The following is a 21461-nucleotide window of genomic DNA, read 5'->3' as shown; positions in this document are numbered from 1 at the left end:
GTTTTACCTGGGCTCACTGGTACAGAAACATTCAGCTGAAAGACAGTTGGGCTGGAAGATCAATGTGGCCTCACTTAACATGTCTGACAGTTGGTGCTGTCCATTGGGAGCTTTGGTTCTTTCCCATGTGACCATTATTCTCTAGCAGGCGAGACTGGCTTCCTTACATGATGGTCTCAGGGAAGCATCATAAAAGGGTAAAAGAATCTGCAGTGTCTCTTAAGATCTGGCTTTGGAAGTCACAGAACATCACTTCTGCCACATTCTGTTGATCAAATCAAGTCACAAGATGAGTCCAGATTCACAGAGTGGGGAAATAGATAACCTCTTGATGGAAGGAAGAGCAAAGTCATTGCATAGGAGCATGGGAGAAATTTGTGGTCATATTTTGTATTTTATCATAACAGAGAATGAATATGACAAAGACCCTAGCTATATTAACATTAGTTTCAGTAGAGAAACCATTTACAACTTTATCTGAGTGATGAGATGTCAATTATGCATTATTGGAAGAGCACTTAAGGAAGGTGGAGCAGGATACTTGATCATTGTAGACAGTGCAAAGTCCCTTGAAAATATAAAGCTTCAAGCTGAAAATTGGACTCATTGATCAGACAAAATGCCTTACTGGAAGAATTTGAACAGAGAAGAAAGATTAGGAGCAGCTAGGTACAGTGGAAGGGAAATATTAAAATTACTGAATTCAACAAAACAGAGGGAAACTATAGAATATGAAAATATCTTATAAGGCAACACGTTGTTCTGCAGAAGAAAGCCCATGACTATTGGATCCTTGTTTGTGATACTGAAAGAGCTATTGCCGGATAGATGAAGCAAGCCACATTTCTGAGACAGAAATGAATAGAGGAGTGGGTTAAAAAAAGAAGGTTGCTAATGCTCTGAAAACCAGGTATTGTTAAAGCAACATTTTGTGGTCTCTTTCCAACTAATACACAAATTTCATTTCCAAGAAGCAGAGTCCTTTATTTTCTCTTATAATCAGAGACTATAAAAGTAGCAATACAATATCTGATGTCTCCTTCAATGAAAGGATCTTTTAAGTTCACGCCTGAGGGTGGAGGGGTACAGTACTCCTTAGTGATGAAGGATCTTCTGTGAAATTACAGGTACTCTATGATCATTAGTAGAAGAGATTTGCTTAGACTGGAACCCTGATGCGGTCGGTACTAATTAGTATCACCCCAAATTCCTCCCCTTCCACCACAGTGGATGGCTTGGTTGACACTCTGGTACAAATCCCAACCCTTCTCAGGTTCACCCATCACAAGCTTACTACCAGCAGGACCTCTGTTTTCTCCTGGTCAGTTTGGACCACTTCCCCACCACAGGGACTTCATGGGCCTGAAACTTTTCTTCTACCTCCACCTGAGGCCCAAGAGAGGCATACCTGGCCTCTACCTGAAATATATGGCCTGTTCTATGATTATTAAATCTATAAACACTGACCTCTACCTTTTATCTTTAGTAATATGTTTTTGCTAATTACCAATAATGCTGCTCTTAACATGTATTTTGATGCATATATATATGCAGACTTAGGGGAGAAATTGCGGGGTCACAGGGGATGCATATGTTCAACTTTAGCAGGTAATGCCTGTTTTCCCAAGTGGGAGTGAGCACTTAAAAGATATATAAACAAAAGTCCTTCACTTCACTTGCTGAAGACCCCAAAGCATTTTTTATGGAAAATAAGTATTAACTTACGATGAAACATAGATAAAGTATGTATAAAAAAAAGAATTTGTTTTAATTTTGGGAGAGACAATAATTTCTCCACCAAATAGAACATTTAGTTTCTATAATTCATACCAGAGTACTATTTCCTAGCATATTTCAATAAAGCTTGAATGAGTGAATTAATTAATAGGTCTTCTCCATAGATTGGTTTAAATCAGATACACTTTAATACACTGGAAATTATATGATATTTAATGGTTAGATATGTTGTAAGATAGACTTATTACTCCAGATAATTTTTTCTTGGGTTTACAATGTAAACCAATACACCTTGTTCCATTAAACCTCTGGCTTACAGACTAAAGAAGCTGGTTAACCCACATATGGTATTGTCATATGCTGTCGTAAATGGACCTGCTCCTTTCCTTACTAACGAGAAGTGATTTCAGCAAACTAAGGAGAGAAAATATTTTTAAAATCATTCCCCTTTTTATTAAAAACATAATAATAAGGCATACCTTGTTTTTGTTTTTTATAAATTTATTTATTTTATTTATTTATTTTTGGCTGTGTTGGGTCTTTGTTGCTGCACGCGGGCTTTCTCTAGTTGTGGTGAGGGGGCTACTCTTTGTTGCAGTGCACTGGCTTCTCATTGCGGTGGCTTCTCTTGTTGCAGAGCATGAACTCTAGGCACGTGGGCTCAGTAGTTGTGGCTCACAGGCTTAGTTGCTCCGCAGCATGTGGGATCTTCCCAGACCAGGCTCAAACCCATGTCCCCTGCATTGGCAGGCAGATTCTTAACCACTGCGCCACCAGGGAAGCCCCCATACCTTGCTTTATTGTACTTCGCTTTATTGTGCTTTGCAGATAATGTGATTTTTACAAATTGAAGGTTTGTGGCAACCCTGCATTGAGCAAGTCTATGGTCACCATTTTTCCAATAAAATTTGCTGTTTCTATGTTGCATTTTGGTAATTCTCACAATATTTTGAATTTTTTCGTTATTTTATTTGTTTTGATGATCTGTGATCAGTGATCATTGATGTTACTATTATAATTGTTTTGGGGCACCACAAACCACACCCATATAGGATGGCAAACAATTGATAAATGTTGTGTGTGTTCTGACTGCTTCACTGTTCCCCCTCTCTCTCCCTCTTCTTGGGTCTCTCTATACCCTGAGACACAGCAGTGTTCAAATTAGACCAAGTAATAACCCTACAATGGCCTGTTCAAGTGAAAGGAAGGGCTGCGCATCTCTCACTTTAAATCAAAAGCTAGAAATTATTAAGCTTAGTGAGGAAGGCATGTCCGAAAGCCAAGATAGGCCCAAAGCTAGGCCTCAAGCAAAGTAGTTAGCCAAGTTGTGAATGCAAAGGAAAAGTTCTGGAAGGAAATTAAAAGTGCTACTCAAGTGAACACACAAATGATAAGAAAATGAAGCAGGCTTTTTGCTGATAGGGAGAAAGTCTGAGTGATCTAGATAGAAGTTCAAACCAGCCAAACATTCCCTTAAACTAAAGCCTAATCTGGAGCAAGGCCCTAACTCTCTTCAATTCTATGAAGGCTGAGAGAGGTGCGAAAGTTACAGAAGAAAATTTTGAAGCTAGCAGAGGTTGGTTCATGATGTTTAAGGAAAGAAGTCATCTCCATAACATAAAAGTGCAAGGTGAAGCAGCAAGGGCTGATGTAGAAGTTGCAGCAAGTTATCCAAATCTAGCTAAGATGAAGGTGGCTACATTAAACAACAGATTTTCAAGGTAGATGAAACAACCTTATATTGGAAGAAGATGCCATCTAGGACTTTTATAGCTAAAGAGGAGAAGTCAATGGCTGGCTTCAAAACTTCAAAGGGCAGAATGACTGTCTTATTAGGGACTAATGTGGCTGATGACTTGAAGTTGAAGCCAATGCTCATTTACCATTTGGAAAAGTCCTAGGGCCCTTAAGAATTATGCAGAATCTACTCTGCCTGTGCTCTATAAATGGAAAAACAAAGCCTGATTGGCAGTCCATCTGTTTACAAGATGGGTAACTAAATATTTTAAGCCCACTGTGGAGACCTACTGCTCAGAAAAACATTCCTTTCAAAATATTACTGCTCATTGACTGCTCAATGTACTTGGTCACCCAAGAGCTCTGATCCAGATGTACAACAAGATTAGTGTTGTTTTTATGCTTGCTGACACAACACCCATCCTGCAGCCTATGGATGGAGGAGTCATTCTGACTTTCAAGTCTTATTATTTAAGAAATACATTTCATAAGGCTATAGTGGCCATAGTTATCCTCTGATGGATCTGGACAAAGTCAACTGAAAATCTTCTGGAAAAGATCGAGCATTCTAGATGCCATTAAGGACATTTGAGATTCATGGGAAGAGGTCAAAATATCAACATTAAAGGAATTTGGGGGACTTCCCTGGTGGCACAGTGGTTGGGAGTCCGCCTGCCGGTGCAGGGGACACGGGTTCGAGCCCGTGTCCGGGAGGATGCCACATGCCGTGGAGCAGCTGGCCTGTGCACCACAGCTGCTGAGCCTGCATGCTGCAGCTGCTGGGGCCCGCGTGCCTGGAGCCCGTGCTCCGCAACAAAAAAAGAGGCCACCACCATGGGAGGTTTGCACCCTGAGGCGAGAAGTGGCCCCCACTCGCTACAACTAGAGAGGGCCTGTGCGCAGCAGCAAGGACCCAACACAGCCAGAAATAAATAAATAAATAAATAAAATAAAGGAATTTGGAAGAATTGGATTCCAACCCTCATGGATGGCTTTGAGGGGTTCAAGACTTCAGTGGAGGAAGGAGCTGCAGATGTGATGGAAATAGCAAGAGAAGTAGAATTAGAAGTGGAGCCTGAAGATGTAGCTGTATTGTTGTAACCTCATGGTGAAACTTGAATGAATAAGGAGTCACTTCTTATGGATGAGCAAAGAAAGTGGTTTCTTGAGATGGAATCAACTCCTGGTGAAGATGCTGTGGAGATTGTTAAAATGACAACAAAGGATTTGGATTAGTACATAAACTTAGTTGGTAAAGCAGTAGTAGCATTTGTGAAGATTGACTTTAATTTTGAAAGAAGTTCTACTCTGAGCGAAATGCTATCAAAGAGCCTTGCATGCTACAGAGAAATTATTTGTGAAAGGAAGAGTCATTTGATGTGGCAAAATTTATTGCTGTCTTATTTAAAGGAATGGCCACTGCCACCCCAACCTTTAGCAACCACCACCCTGATCGACTAGTCAGCAGCCATCAACACTGAGGCCAGACCTCCCACCAGTAAAAAGTTTACAACCTTCTGAAGGCTCAGATGATGGTTAGCGTTTTTTTTTTTTGCCAATAAAGTATTTTTAAATTAAGGTCTGTACATTTTTAAGACATAATGATATTACACACTTAATAGACTACAGTATAGTGTGAACATAACTTTTATATACACTACGGAACCAAAAAATTCATATGGCTCAGTATATTGCAGTGGTCTGGAACAGTCCCCACATTATCTCCAAGGTATGTCTGTATATTCTTTGCCTGCAACTAAAAAGGATTTGAAATATCAGTATGTATATAATATGGCTGAGAAAGCTAATAAGTTACTTATGCTAACAAAATTATTGTAACAGAGTATTACACTTCATTGTGAGTTACTGACAACCCTGATAAAGAAACTATCCAAGTAAAGGAAACAGTAGAGAGAAAACTCTTTCAGTTACTGAAATTCTTAAGGGTCAATAGGACCAAAGGAAAAAGGCACTCAGTTTCCTTTTCACTTGTTTTTGCCTTCAAGTTTTCCTCTTTCTAATCAACAAAAAATTTCGTTTAAAAGGAAAGGAAAGGTTCAGAAGTTTTACCCTTTATTTATCAAGTTAAATCAACCTGGGTGGTCCATTTGTCAAAAGGTGGGTAAGAAAGTTGCTATAAAAAATATATAAATATTAACATACTAAATATTTGAAAACCTTTTAAATTTAAATGTCACTTATATAAAAGTGCACAAATCATAAGTGTACAGCTTGATGAATTATCACAATTATTATCATCCAGGTTAAAAAATAGAACATAAGCCACACCCCAGAGGTTCCTTTCCCCTCCCCTCCCAATTGCTCCACCCCTTTCTTCTCCTCAAAGGCAACCATTATTTTGACTTTTTTTAAAAATAAAATTTAAAAATTTATTTATTTTTGGCTGTGTTGGGTCTTTGTTGCTGCACGCAGCGAGCAGTGTGGCGAGCGGGGTCTACTCTTCCTTGCAGTGCACGGTCTTCTCATTGCGGTGGCTTCTCTCGTGGAGCACAGGCTCTAGGTGCGCCGGCTTCAGTAGTTGCGGCTCGTGGGCTCAGTAGTTGTGGCGCACAGGCTTAGTTGCTCCGTGGCATGTGGGATCTTCCTGGACCAGGGCTCAAACCCGTGTCCCCTGTATCGGCAGGCGGATTCTCAACCACTGCGCCACCAGGGAAGTCCCCATTATTTTGACTTTTAACACCATAGAATAGTTTTATCTATTTTTAAATGTTAAATAAATGGAATAACACAGCATGTATTCTTTTGGGTCTGTCTTCTTTCACTTACCATTGTTTTTGTGAGATTGTCATTCTGTTCTGGGTAGCAGTAATTCATTTATTTTTATTGCTGTATAGTTTTCCATTGTGGAAATTTATTCACATTTATATCTCCACTTAACTGCTGATAGATACTTGGGTTGTTTCCAGTTTGGGGCCTCACAAGTAATGCTATAAACCTTTTTGTGTATGTGCTTGATGCATATGTATATGTATTTCTATTTGTGTTTCTGTTTCTCCACATTGTCACCAATGTATGTTTGTCGGTTTTTATTTTTAGCCATTTTTGTGGGTGTATGTTGGTATCTCATTGTGGCTTTATTGTGTGTTCCATGAGAGCAAGGCCACATCTGTCCTGTTCATAGTTGTATCATTATCCAAAACCTGTTCATAAAACATAGTACAAATAATAACAGTAATACATAATAAAAAGGAGGATTGATTTAAACAACTATAAATACTGAGTTTGCAACTTCAACTTAGGTATGTAGTTTTTATTTGCTAAAATGAATATTTTTTATTGTTATGATTTGATGTCATAAGTCCCAATGTTTTCCTAGATGTGAAAGAAAACATAAACTACCTCACTTGTTCCCCCAGCACCCCACCCTTCCAAACACACATGTACAAGTTTAGGACAATGGCCTAGGGAGAACTAGAAGCCCTAGGGAAAGAAATGACATATCTCCCCAAAGCTTTAATTTTATTCAAATATTTTGATGGGGAAATTAAATATTTTAACTGGTAATTTTAGGTATTTTTCTTATATTAAACACAGACATAATGATATCCAAACTGACTGAATATTTGGCTTATATAGAGAGTTGACTCACTTCAATGTCTAGCCCACATCCTTGGTCACCATATTCTTCTTGGCCATTGTGACTCCCTTAGTGGAAGAAGACTGGAAAGCTTTGATAATGATGGGGAATTAGTGAAGTGTTTCAGTTGCGTGGAATCATGATCCAATTTTTATTTTAGGAGGGTAATTCTGACTTGAAGTACAGAAGATGAGTTGGAGGGGGAGGGGGTGAGTGGAGAATGCATTGGAGGTAGGGAGATCATTAGGGGACTTTTGTAATAATCCAGGTAAGAGATAAATTGATCTGAACTTCAGAACACAGGACACAGAGAAGAACAGGTACCAAGATTTCTAATTTTATTAGGTACTCACTATCATATTAACTATGACACTTAAAAAAATCATCTAAACATCTAGTTATTGGTTGGTTTGTATTATATGTGTAGAAGTAACATACATATGTGATAATGATAAATGGAAACATTAATGAGTATTACTATTATTTCTTTATATTTGCAGAAGTCTAATGGACTTCAATATATTCAAAATTAGACTATATTATTTAGTAGTGTATCAATTTATCAATTTGCTGCATTATACATATCTTAAGAAATTTACAAGTATTGTCTCTGAGGTGAACAGTAGTTCACATAACATAAGCTTCAAGGAAAATGTATGTATCCATTATACAGCCTCCATCTTACTACAACTGGCATTTTTAATTGGACCTAAATAAATTTACTACATGGCTAAAATGTTAATTTTCATTGTAATTTACAACAGATATTTCAATACATTAGGGACACAACATTGTCTTCTGTGACATGAATCCAGTTGATTTTCTAGTAGGCTCACTTCAGTTTCCAAAACTGTGAAGTGCTTAATAGATTCACACAGTGCTTTACAGCTTTTGAAGTGTTTTGACATTGTACAGTGTCTTCTTTAATGTTCAAAAATGCTCAAAGTCAGCAAAACTGATATGTCACCCTCATTTTTCAGATTAAAAAAACCTGAGACTCGATTTACTGTGTTCGACAAATGTTATTTGTGCAGTATCACGTGTCTACAAATTGTGAGTAGACTGGAATTCAGGTTTCCAGACTTTTAGTTTTGGTGTACTAGGTTCCTCGTCTAATACAGCATATGGCTTCCAAGGACCCTGGTGTTTAGTAGTTGACATATTTCTTAATCTCAATACTTCGGTTTTCATATCTGTAACAAGGAGGTAATAATCATACCTATTCATTGAATGATTATAAGGATTAATTTCGTTAATATATGTGAAGCTCTTAAAACAGTGTCAAGTTCACAGTAAGCCCTAAATGAATGTTGTTATATGTTTATTGTTTTAGCATATCCGATTGACTTGTAAGGAGGGTTGGGATCTTCATAGTATACACATTTGGAAAAGTCCCAGTTGAGTTTACATATTAGGGAAGTTCAATCGTGTACCTATGTGGGTAATATTTCTAATTTAATGACTAATGAAATGTGGTGACCCAATAATTCCATTAGCTTTACTTAATCACTCATATTTCATCTGTCCTCGCAATGCTCCTTCCAGTGAGAAAAGACTTCCAGGGTGCGGTAAGTGGACCTGTTTAGATAATTAAAAAAACAGAAATCAGTGGATTGTAGTAGAAAACAGCATATGAGACAGCCTGAGTGTGCTCAGAAGTGTAAGGTTCTGCCCAATCTTTCTTCGCTGAGAAGACGTTAGGGGAAACGTCACAAAGGACCCAGCTGGGAACTGTACAGGAAGTTAAAAAAATTGTTCAGCTTTGCAAAACACCTGGTGCTCAGCCATCTGTCTTTGGTGGTACAAAGACCTTAGTTAAGTAAGGTGTGCGTGGTTCTTTCTGACACCTTGGAAGGCAGAGGTACAGCGTAGAAATAACAAGTTGTAGCAAGCTAATTTAAGTACGTTCTGAGGGGTCCGGAGGTACCTGCACTTCCTGTTACTACAATTCAGGCCATAGTGCTGTCACCCCAAGTTTTTGAGAGACCCCCCTGTCCGAATTCCTATTGGGGTCGCCTCGGGACTCAAGAGCACACCTGCGCGGGGCGGAACTTGTTCCGCGTAGGTGACTGCAGTACAGGACAGTTTCGCTCCCCTCGGCTAAAAACACAGCTTCTCGCTTGAGTTACTTTTAAAGGGTTGGCAGGCACACACCCTTCGCTCACTCGGGATCTCCCATTTCGGTCTGGAGGCTCAGAAGCCCCGGCCGTTAGACGCTGTCATTGCTGCCCAGCAACGAGCCGCGACATCCTAGCCAGGCTCGGCTGGGCATTACGAGGCCGCACCCAGGGCAACGCCACTATGACGTCCACGTTCCGGAGGCCGCTATAGGCCCGCGTCGGAGCCCAGGGCGACGTGTGGTGCGTGGACTCCATCAGGTCCAGCCCTGCGGGAACCCGGTAGGCGCTTCCAGGCAAGGTTTTGTGCACCTGTTCCTTCCTTCTGCTCAAGTGTCTTCCCCTTCTGGGTAAAAGGGGACATGTCCGTCTCCAGAAGACACGAAGCGCGGCGAGAGCCTAAACTAAGAACAGTGTAGAAGATTAAGCCCAAAGCAAGAAGGTGCCTGGCACCTTTAAGCTGTTTGGAAATTCACGTGACCCAGTAAGTGCCGGGCCCTAGCGGTCACGTGACGGCGCGCGCGCCCTCGCGCAGGGAGAGCCGGTTGGCGCTGTGCGTGCGCCTTTGCCGGGGTCTCCCTGCCCCTCGACGGGAGGGTGAGGAGCGGTGGAGTCATCGGGCGACTGGGGCCGGGTGCGCGTGCGCAGCGAACAACTGTCACCCAGTGCGGAACAAGTCTCCCAAATTTCCCGAATCTCCCTGGGCCGGAGGCCACCGTTTGCCTTCTCACCTTCCTCTTCTGGGTCGTGTCCCCTCCCCTGCCCGCACGCCAGGTAACCGCTTTTCCGGAGTCCGGGGGATGGGGACTGTGGAGGGAGGGCCCGGGCGGTCTTCCTGGCACTGCCCCTCTCTTCGCGGGGCAGCAGGGGTTGCCGGCGTCCGGCGGAGCGGAGACGCCGGGTCAGAGACGCTAGGTCCGCGGCCGCCGCGACTGTCACGCTGGCGAGAGAGCGGCCGGCCATGGTCTCGGGGTGGGAGGCGGGAGCCAGTGACAGCCCGCTCCGGCCCTCCGGGGGTTCGGTCCCCAGGCTCGCCGTTCTTCCGGGGGCCGGAGTCAGGGTCGCGCTCCTTGCAACAGAGGAGAGCTCGGGTGGTCCGGGGATGCCTACTCCTTACCTTTCCCCTCCCAGCCGGGTCTGCGGTGGACTCCGCGGAGGCCGGGCCTGGTGCGCCCCTCGGGGTCATCTCTTCCCTGGGGCTCTCATGACCCGCGGGGTGAGGGTGAGGGCTCCTCTCCAGACCACCCCACCGTAGGTAGCCAGCTCCTCTCTCGGGTCCGTCCTTAGCCCCTTTGGCTATCCTTTTGGTTTTTCCGGCGTGGGGCCATTTCTTCCTGCAGTGCCTCTAGCCACGATGCGGTGTAGACAGTGGGTGCTTAATAAATATGAGTTGGATCGGGTCGCGTGGAATGCCAGGCATAGGACGTGGCGGGGGGTGGGAATGTGAAGAAAGGAGCCAGGCAGGCTGGGGCTCCGGGCTCGATCTTGGGGTTTTCCTCGGGGCTCAGCCAATGAAACCAGCAGGGCTCGATTCGGATGCTTTCCGGGTGAACTCGGAGCCAGTCTCCCCTTGAGCTGCAAGCACGCACGTCTGCACGGTCTGGTTTTGGTTGTGGGCGAATGCCAGGGAGCGTTTGTGTGTGGTTCCTCCCCCTGGAGAAGAGAGGGCAAACTTTTTTTTTAGCAGTTGGTAAATTACCCTGCGGGGTGATTTATCAAGCGCTGCTTCGGAAGTGTAGGTTAAAAGTTGCAGTCGGTCCATTCTTACTCTTGTGGAAGTTTCTTGGTAGGCACGATTCACCTACGTTCGGACCAAACTTTGCCCTATTTCACCCACTTGAATTTGCAGTATTTTTTATTTTTAATCTCGGGAAACTCAGCGTCACTGTTTCTATGGCAACGGTTACTAATATTCTAATTTCGAAGTGTCGTGTTTGAAAATTAGTGGCTTTAAATATTAAAGGTCCATTTTTACTTTGTAGCACTCAGTTCTTTATGATCATTAGTCTAGTTCTCCTACCTTGCGGGTCCCCTCCCAACTCCCAGGCTTTGTTTGGAATGTGTCACACGGTTCGGGTTTTTTAGGCCCTCTTTCTTCCAATTTAAGGTCTTAGGAAAAGTTTGCACATAATCTTTACAGCACCCCACGAACTTGGCAATACAATTTAAATCGGAGACTTGTTTCATTTTATTAACAGACTGTAATCTGTTGCTTTTGTAAAGTTAAAAACATGTTTTAAACATTGCATGTGCACAAATGCTTAAAATAAGAGTCTGTTAACATTCAGTAAGAATGCAGATTTTAAGAGGCTGAACAGGTACTTAATTTTAAAAAAGTGTCTTAGACTTAAACTTCAATTTAAGGACGAAAATCTGTTATATTGAGTTCTCTTCTAGACATCGTAATCATACAGGGCTAGGTTAGGTGCCGCTGGGGTACAGTCTGAATTCTTTGCTCTTCTCATCGTTTTCTAATTGCCTGTTGATTGCCTTTTCTCGTCTACTAGAACGTTAGAGCTCTGAGGACAGGTTTTGTGTGTGTGTGTGTGTCTGTGTTTTCTTTGTTCAATTTCCAGCAGTTTACCATAGTGCCCCAGGTGCTCAAAATACCCTCTTTCTTAATAACAGCTTTATTGAGATATAATTCACATACCATAAAATCCACCTATTTAAAGTGGATGTTTTTTTCATGGTTTTTAGTATATGTATAGAATTGTGCAACCATCAGCACAATCAATTTTAGGACATTTTTATCACCTCAGAAAGAAATACTTTCCCATTAACAGTTACTTACTGTACTGATTTCTTCCAAATCCAATCTTCACCCCAGCCCCAGGCAAGGACTAATCTGCTTTCTGTCTCAGTAGACTTGCCTGTTCTGGACTTTCCATATAAATGTAATTATATAATACTTGGTCTTTTGTGGCTAGATTTTTTTCACTTAGCGTAATATTTTCAGAGTTCATCCATGTTATATATAGCATATTTCAGTACTTTATTCATTTTTATGGCTAATAATATTCCACTGTATGGATATATCACATTTTATCTGTTTGTTGGTTGATGGGCATTTGGGTTGTTTGTACATTTTGGCTGTCATGAGTGATGCTGCTATGAACATTCATGAACTAGTTTTTGTATGCATTTTTTTAAACTCTTGGATATATACCTAGTAGTAGAATTTCTGGATTAAACATTTTCTCTTGAGTGAGTGAATGAGCAGGTAGGGATAGTAGTATTGATAGGCCCCTTTGAGGGGCCTATTGACTCTTTCCTGCTTCACTACCAAGACTACTTCTTAGAGGCAGAATTCTCTGTGTGTGGCTTTATCCTGAGTATAGTGCTGTGTTTTTCTTGTCTGGATGTCATTAAGATCGTCCCTTTCTGTTAGCCCAGTCTTTTTTCATACTTAATACTCATAATGAGTATTCCCTTGATATTGATTTATTTGTTGTATGTTTATTAGAGATATGATGATAAAACTGGTACATTCCATGCTGTCATTAAACTCAGTGTCTAATGTAGGTCTTTCAGTCTTTCAAAATTTATATTTTCTTTTTTGTAATATGAATAGTTAATGCTTCTCTCCCTACCTTCATTTCTAATATGAATTTCTTGGGAGTTGTACCATAGTTAAAGTCACTGCATTTTCTTTATCCTTATCAATCTAGAAGCCTTTATGGAGCCTAAAATATAAATTTAAAATATCGGATTATTATCTTTTTCTCCCTGCAGCTTCACCCCCCTCTCCCCTCCCCAAAGATTCCCCTGTGCCCCTACTCTTTACACCCTTTGGGAGAAGATGCTGATCATCTAAGTCCACACTTGTAGGGCCTAATCCTTTTCCCATCTAAGCAATTGGGACATTCCCTTTGGGGAGTCTATCTACCTTGTTTCTCTTTCAATGCCCTCACCTCATTCTTTCCCTTAGTCCTCTCAACAAGGCTTTGCCCAGCCAGTCTCCTCCCTCTCCCCAGTTGCCTGGCTTGGTGGGGTTCGGTACCCAACACACATTCTTGTTCTCTCTGCCTAGCAGCCTGTGCTTCTTTGTCTGGTTAATTCCATCTCATCCTTCAGATAGCTCAGCTCAGTTGTCACTTTAGGTTAGTCTTTCCTCAGTCCTATATACTTGCCATAGCAGTGTTCTGTAATCTCATTTATAGACTTAAGTCTAGTTGTGTATCACTCTTTACTTTCCATCCCCATGTATGCACAGAAAAAACACCACATGAAATATTGAAAGTGGTTACTTCTGGGCAATAGGAGTATGGTTAATTTGTCTCCTTTGTGTTTATGTGCATCTTTGGATTTTTCTCCTATGTATCAGTGTGACCTTTGTGAGCAGGAGAAAAAACCAGTTAAAATCCATGTTTGTTAGAAAATCTGGCAACAGGAGACTTTAGAGGAAAAAATATCATTAGTAATTGCCATTTTTAACCTTTTTTGTTTTGTTTTAATAACCTAGATGAGATTTTACTATAGCTTTTCAACATCAAGCTTTTATTACATTTCTGTTCTTTCTCATATGTAGGGACTTCTAGGGATCAGTGAGGTTGCCTCGGGTGGTCTTCCCCAGAAGCTTGAAATTAAGCCGATTCTTAGGGACCAGAACATAGCATCTATTTGGGTATGAGAACTGAGTTTGTGCTAAATAACTCTTTTCCCTTTTTTTCCCTGAGAAATGTCCTTATTTATACATTTGTATATTTCATAGTACAGTTTTTCCTTGCAGAACTGCTTGTTATTTGTGCCATTTGTTTTATTTTTGCTGTGGTTTATTCTGCCTAGTAGTGGGTACTTGTCTTCAATAGATAACACCTCCTATGTGCCATGCTGTGTTAGATGTGGAGCATATTGTGAACACAATAGACAAGTGATTCCTTACTATTTCATAAAAGAGGATTGTTTTGAATGTGACTGTTTAGTTACACCGTTGCTCTTGCTCTGTATTTTCAGATACACAGTGGCTTCAGCTGCTTTATGAATTGCTGCTCCATAGAGACTAAAATTTTTTTAAACTTAATTTTTATTTTATATTGGAGTATAGTTGATTTACAATGTTGTATTAGTTTCAGGTGTACAGCAAAGTGACTCAGTTATACATATACCTATTTTTTTTTCAGATTTTTTTCCCATAGAGTTTATTATAGAGTATTGAGTAGAGTTCTCTGTGCTCTACAGTAGGTCCTTGTTGATTATCTATTTGATATATAGTTGTGTGTGCATGTTAATCCCAACCTCTGATTTATCCTAATTTATCCCCCCCCCCAACTTTTCCCCTTTGGTAATCATAAGTTTGTTTTTCTAAGGCTGTGAGTCTGTTTCTGTGAGACTTGAAAATTTATTCTAGATTCTTCTGGGTTTGTATTATACATTACTGTGGGTAAATATTTAAGGAGCAGAATAATGTATCCTCAAAACCGTTTTGGTGATGACTTCTTTGTTTTATATTTCCATCCAGTTTTAGTTATTAATTTGACATCTCTACCTGTTAGCTATAACAGGCCAAACTGTGATCTGTCCTCTCAGCTCTGCTCCTCTGAGTTTTTCTTGCACCTCACTCCATTTCTTTGTTAACTTGGGAAACCTGAGGGTTATCCCAGACACCTCATGGCTCTTCAGCCCTCGCATTTGTACCATCACCAAACCTTGTCACTTCTGCTTCCTAAATATGAATCAGATCAGTCTTCTAGTCTCCACCTGGTACCACCTCTGTATCCACTCTACCCGCCTTGATACCTCTTCTCTACTCAGTGATCTTTTAAAATGCAAATTGGATCATTCTAATGGCCCTCAGGACATTGAAAAGTCCTGCATTATCTCTTCCTATCCCAAGCTCCCCCATTAAACCTTATTTATCAATAGATGGTTCTCCCTTTCTGCCCAGTGGCTTTTCTTTTTTTTTAAAATTAAATAAATAAATTTATTTATGGCTGCGTTGGGTCTTCGTTGCTGCACGGGCTTTCTCTAGTTGCAGAGAGCGGGGGCTGCTCTTCGCTGTGGTGCGCGGGCTTCTCATTGCAGTGGCTTCTCTTGTTGCGGAGCACCGGCTCTAGGTGCGCACACAGGCTCAGTAGTTGTGGCCCATGGGCTTAGTTGCTCTTCGGCATGTGGGATCTTCCCGGGCCAGGGCTCGAACCCGTGTCCCCTGCATTGACAGGTGGATTCTTAACCACTGCACCACCAGGGAAGCTGCCCAGTGGCTTTTCATTTCCCCAGACCTTACAGACCCTTGCTGAAAGTGCCATTTTCTGCCAGGCAGATTTTCCTTCCCACTTTCTTCCTTTCCAAATACATCTTTCTGGTCTCTGCTTGAATGCAGTTTCTCAGACAATCCTGACCTGTCACCCCTACCTTTTCCCCAATCTAAATCAGCTTCCCTAATGATAACCGATCCTAATTTACTAAACTTTTCCTTCCATAACACTTAGCAGTTTATAATCTTATATTTAGGTGATTATGTGATAGTTTGTTTCTAAACTGAAATAATTCTACAACAGCAGGGACCAGCTATTATTCACTTACATCACAGCAGCACACTGCTGTCTCACCAGCACTATAGTATAGGTGCTCAGTAAACCTTTGTTATACAAATTAATGACATTTACATATATGAAAAAATTAAGGAAATTAAAATCAGGCACACGGTAGGAAGTATATTTTACCCATCCTGACCACACATACACACACAACAAAACTGAAACAAAAATTTCACAAAACAATAGTTTGCCATCTGTTCTGTACTCTGGTATTGTCTGTACTCTGATGCTGTATAACATATTATAAAAATGTTGATATAACCCACTAAATCAGGTAGGACTGCTGACTGCAGTTTGAATAGCAGAGGTCTAAGGCAATCCATTAGCCCCTCCCCCCCTTTTGAAACACAATTACTATTTTCTTAGTGTTATCTGATGGGAAGTATAAGTATAGCTTTAAATACCACCTTCCAACCCCCCTCACACGTTTAAAGAATTGGCTGTTGCCAAAAGCTAGTTATTCTTAGAAGTTCTGGCCTGATCTCAAAGGAGGGTTGCTTAAGTTCAGGTTGAGAAAAATCTAAACCTGACTCGTTTTAGGTCTTCTCTTCCAGGTTTCTCTGGGGCCACTAATAGCAGTCTTCCACCCTGCTTCCTTGAGCTCATTACAGGTGTGTTTTAAGGCTGGCTGCTCATCAATTTTATTTTCTCAATTTATTACAAACCAAACAATTCCAGAAATGAAAACAAGGGGATCAAGGCAAACCAGTAAGAAGTATTTGTGAATGTATGAATTAAGGAGCCTGGCGGGGCGTGAGTGTCACGTTCAGCGTATCACTAGAGCTTATCCTTAGGGCCGTGGTTCTCATTTGTTCACTTACCAGAACTCCTGTGAGGAAAAGGCTTAGTGCTGTTTAGCCCCACCATGAAATATGGATCTTTATATATTTTGCTAACTAAATATTAGAATAACCTAAGTGTCTAGCACAGGGTCTATTTTAAGTGAACTCGATGCTCTGCTGTTACTAACTTGGAAGAATATTTAAAAACATTAGGTAATTCCAAACCTTCTTGTTTAATGAAAAAAAGCAATAAACAAAATTGTATACATTGTATGATCCTAGTTGTGTTTAAACATGTTTATAAATGTGTGTATGTCTAGAAAAAATACACTGGAATGTTAACTTGGTGGTGGGATTACTGGTAATTTTGATTTTCCTTCATTAAAAAAATTTTTTTTGAGAATGAACATTACTATATTTATAGTAAGAAAGGCTCAGTTGAAAAAACAAATTTCCTATACATTACCATGTATTTGCAAATAGGAAAAATAACACTTCTTAAAATGGTGGTTAGGGACTTCCCTGGTGGTGCAGTGGTTAAGAATCCGCCTGCCAATGCAAGGGACACGGGTTCGAGCCCTGGTCTGGGAGGATCCCACATGCCGCGGAGCAGCTAATCCCGTGTGCCACAACTGCTGAGCCTGTGCTCTAGAGCCCGCAAGCCACAACTACTGAGCCTGCGAGCCACAACTACTGAGCCCGCGCACCACAGCTACTGAAGCCCACATGCCATAGAGCCCGTGCTCCACAACAAGAGAAGCCACTGAAATGAGAAGCCCGCGCGCCACAACGAGGAGTAGCCCTCGCTTACCACAACTAGAGAAAGCCCGCGTGCAGCAACGAAGACCCAATGCAGCCAAATAAATAAATAAAATTAAAAAAAAATACACTTTAAAATGGTGGTTAGAGGCCAGGTTTCTAGTGACTCTGTTTTGGGAACCTCTGTCCAAGCAGGACTTACATTCTACCTTCATGATATGTAATATTGCACTGCACAGTGTTCTATGTATCTGCTCCTAGCCTGCATATTTTTCCTTTTCTAAGTTATCAAAGTTTACTAAGCCATGTTTTTTTTTTTGCGGTACGCGGGCCTCTCACTGTTGTGGTCTCTCCCGTTGCGGAGCACAGGCTCCAGACGCGCAGGCTCAGCGGCCATGGCTCACGGGCCCAGCCACTCCGCGGCATGTGGGATCTTCCCGGACTGGGGCATGAACCCGTGTGCCCTGCATCGGCAGGCGGACTCTCACCCACTGCGCCACCAGGGAAGCCCTAAGCCTTGTTTTTTATCTTTTATTTTGCTGAAATCTCTCCCTGGCATGCTCAAGCATGTTGATAATGAATGTTCACTTATGGTTGATAATTTAGAAAGTCCTAATAGCCCTTATTAAACCCTGCAGTCTGGCATGAGTTGAAGGGATGGAGAGGGTTTTGGATGAACTAGGGTGTATACAGGTGATACCTTTCTGTTAAATTTGGAGAATGTCTAGTTATAGTGGGACTTAAAAACCAAATTGAAGGAAACATACAGTAACAGTTTGTAATGTGTAATAATCAGTAAAATTTCCCAAAGCTGTATTTAAAATTATTTAGGCTTTTAATACTCAGGCCTCAGTAGATTAAATTAAATATTTGAAAATATATTTGATAACTGTACAAAATACATATTCTAAGTATTGATTTACTATTTACTAGAGAAGGAATGGGAAAAGTTTGAAATTAGAGAGAAATGTCAAAATAAGGACAGTTGGCCAGATAGGACCTTTTGGAGTGTGTGTGTGTGACAGTGACAGCACTTTTGGGGGATTACGTATTCTTGTTCTCATTTTCAGCATTGCAGGTTCAGAAATCTGAACTTTTCCCAGTGATCCAGAGTACATCAGGCATTGGAGGACTAAGGTCCTCTAACTCACAGGAAGAACCAGAACTCAGACCCAAAGCATACATGTTTGTTCCTCAGGGCTCTTTCTAGAAAGTCTCGTCCTGGGAAGGCACACATTATTTGGTGACAGGCAGGTCCCACAGATGGAGATGGTAGCATTGAGGAGTAATCTGAACTGGGGTATTTTTCACCTGCTGGGCTTCTCTTGACCCTTAGAAGTACTCACTTCTGTTCATTAGGACATTCTTCCTGCAGGTACGCTTTTCCTGTTGAAGGAGGTTAAAGAAGACAAATTTCTTCACTTTGGTTCTTTCTTTATCTCCACCTTTTAACTCTTTTTTTGCACTAGGCATTTGTTTAAATTCTAGTCCTGAAGACATCCCTTTGTTTCTATGATTGAAAATCAGTCTTGTTGCTTTGGTTCTGTTTTGGGAGTCCATCAAATACTCAGCAAGGTCACAGGCATCCCTTTGAGTGGGAGACTGATGGTACTGATGAGGCTTATTTATTTATTTATTTTTGCTGGTAGCTTATCTCATCCATTTTGTTTTTATTTAATTTTCAAAAGGAACCCTCGCCTAAAATTTGGACACTTTACTGAGAAATCTCAGTCTACAGCATTCAGGCAGCTTTCATTAGCAGGAAGAATCTAGCCCTGAGATAGGGAAATTCATTTTTCATTCCTTTTTGATAATTTTATTTATTTTTGTTTATTCTTAAATTTTTATTTTATTATTTATGTACATATATGTTAAAGAAATATTATTTTAAGTAGGCAGTGCAAGGTATACAACAAGGTATAAAACTGAGAAGGTGTAAATGGGTAAAAATCACATATTCTTTTTTTTTTTTTTTTTGCGGTACGTGGGCCTCTCACTGTTGTGGCCTCTCCCGTTGCGGAGCACAGGCTCCGGACGCACAGGCTCAGCGGCCATGGCTCACGGGCCCAGCCGCTCCGCGGCATGTGGGATCTTCCCGGACCGGGGCACGAACCCATGTCCCCTGCATTGGCAGGCGGACTCTCAACCACTGCGCCACCAGGGAAGCCCAAAAAGTACATATTCTTACCTTTGGCTATCAGATAGGCATTTCCTCTTATTAGTTAACCATTGTTAAAACTGTTTCTTTTGGGGCTTTCCAGACATAGTCTATATATTCTTTATAAGATATCTTGTACAAGCATATGTGTGTATATGCATATGTATGCATTTTTTACACAAATGGTAGTACCTATACTTACTGCTTTGAATTTTTTTTTTCATTTAACTGTAACTTGGATGTGATCTTCCTACCCTCCCCTCAGTTTTTTTTTTTTTTTTTCAAAAGTCATGTTATTATCATCTCCAGATAATCAACTCCCCTCAGTTTTATTGAGGTATAATTGACATACAGCATTGTATAAGTTTAAGGCGTACAACATAATGATTTGGCTTACATACATCATGAAATTATTACAAGAGTAGGTTTAGTGAGCATCCATCATCCCATATAGATACAACATTAAAGAAATAGAAAAGAAAATTTTCCCTGTGATGAGACTCTTAGGGTTTACTCCCTTATCAACTTTCATATGTAACGTACAGCAGTGTTAATTATGTTTATCATGTTGTATGTTATACCCCTAGTATTATAACTGAAAACTTGTACCTTTTGACTACTTTCATCTAATTTCCACTTTCCCCACCCCCTTGGATGAGATTTTTAAAATATAAATATAGAGCTTTTTTTTTTTTTTTGGCTATACCACATGGCATGCGGGATCTTAGTTCCCTGACCAGGGATTGAACCCATGCCCCTTGCAGTGGAAGCACAGATTCTTAACTGCTGGACCACCAGGGAAGTCCCTAGAGCTTCTTTTTTAAAAATGATTGCACAGTATTGCATTGTATGTGTATGATAATTTATTTAACCAGTGCAGTATTGAAAGTTATTTTGATTCCTATTACAGCAATCTATTTATGTACCATTACCTCAACATTTTAACTGTTGTAGCTTTATAATATATTTTTAGAGCTTTCCAGGTTATTCTTGTTTATTTTTCCACATTATATTTAAGTTTATAATATGTCAAGTTATAAAAAACCTATTTATAGTTTTGGAAATGAACTTAATAGAGAAATGTAGAGAAATACCTTTAGAATATTGAGTTTTCCTGCCCCCAAATATGGTATGCCTTTCCATTTAAGTCTTCTTTTAAGTCCTTATAAAGGATATTTTAAAGATATCTTTACACAGATCTTGCACATTTCTTAAATTTATTCCTTTGTATTTTAAAAATAATTTTCTTTTTTAACTTTGGGACAATCTCAGACTTTTAGAAAAGTTGCATTAATAGTACAAAGGACTTTTATTTCCTTGAAAAATTTGCCTTTATGCCCCATCACTCCTCAATACTTGGGTGTGTGTTTCCGATAAAGACAGTTTCCTGCATAACCACAGTATATACATTAAAATCAAGAAGTTAAATAACATTGATACATTACTGTCATCTAATCTTTAGACCTTTTACATTTCACCATTTGTTACAGCAATCTTTGTAGCAAAAGTATCCAGTCCAAATGATGCATTGCATTTTCTTGTTTTCAAGTTTCTTAAGTTAGCATCATTCAGTCTCAAATTGTCCTCAGTCTTTCTTTGATTTTCATTATATTGACACCTTTGAAGATTACAAGCCAGTTATTTTAGAGAATCCCTTAATTTTTGTTTGATGTTTCCTCATGATTATATTCTTGAGGCATCTTTGGCAGGAATATCACAGAGGTGATGCTGTATTTTAATTATATCTTATCAGGTGGCACACAACTTCATTTTGTTCTGTTACTAGTAATGTTCGATTTGATTGCTTGATTAAGACAGAATCTTCTATGCTTCTCTGCTCCAAAGTTATTCTTTTGTTTCAAAAAACTGTACATATCTTGTTCCTTATCAAGCTTTCAATTTATTCATTTATTTTTGTCAGTTTGGATTTATGGTTTCCTATTTTATTCAGGGAGTTATAATTTGTTAATATTATTTATACTTAAATTGTCATAGGTTTGGCCCCTGGGAACCCTTCAAGGTAAATTCTCTGTC

General features: G+C 40.3%; 1 protein-coding gene across 4 annotated transcripts in view; it reads left to right on the top strand.

The window, feature by feature from the left end:
* Positions 1-8105: 8105 nt before the first annotated feature.
* KDM4C (lysine demethylase 4C) overlaps positions 8106-21461 on the top strand; it is a 392092-nt gene continuing 378736 nt past the window's right edge. The window contains exon 1 of one of the 4 annotated variants that reach the window (XM_082628070.1): positions 8106-8125. The gene's annotated coding sequence lies outside the window, so the exon portion shown is untranslated. The other 3 variants (XM_082628069.1, XM_082628072.1, XM_082628071.1) reach the window with 3 other exon arrangements.

This window comes from Mesoplodon mirus, assembly GCF_964341445.2.
Source record: "Mesoplodon mirus genome assembly, chromosome: 1".
In the NCBI taxonomy this organism is placed as follows: Eukaryota; Metazoa; Chordata; class Mammalia; order Artiodactyla; family Ziphiidae; genus Mesoplodon; species Mesoplodon mirus.
The sequence above is the reverse complement of the archived record's forward strand: the minus strand, read 5'-3'. Positions and strand labels throughout refer to the sequence as shown.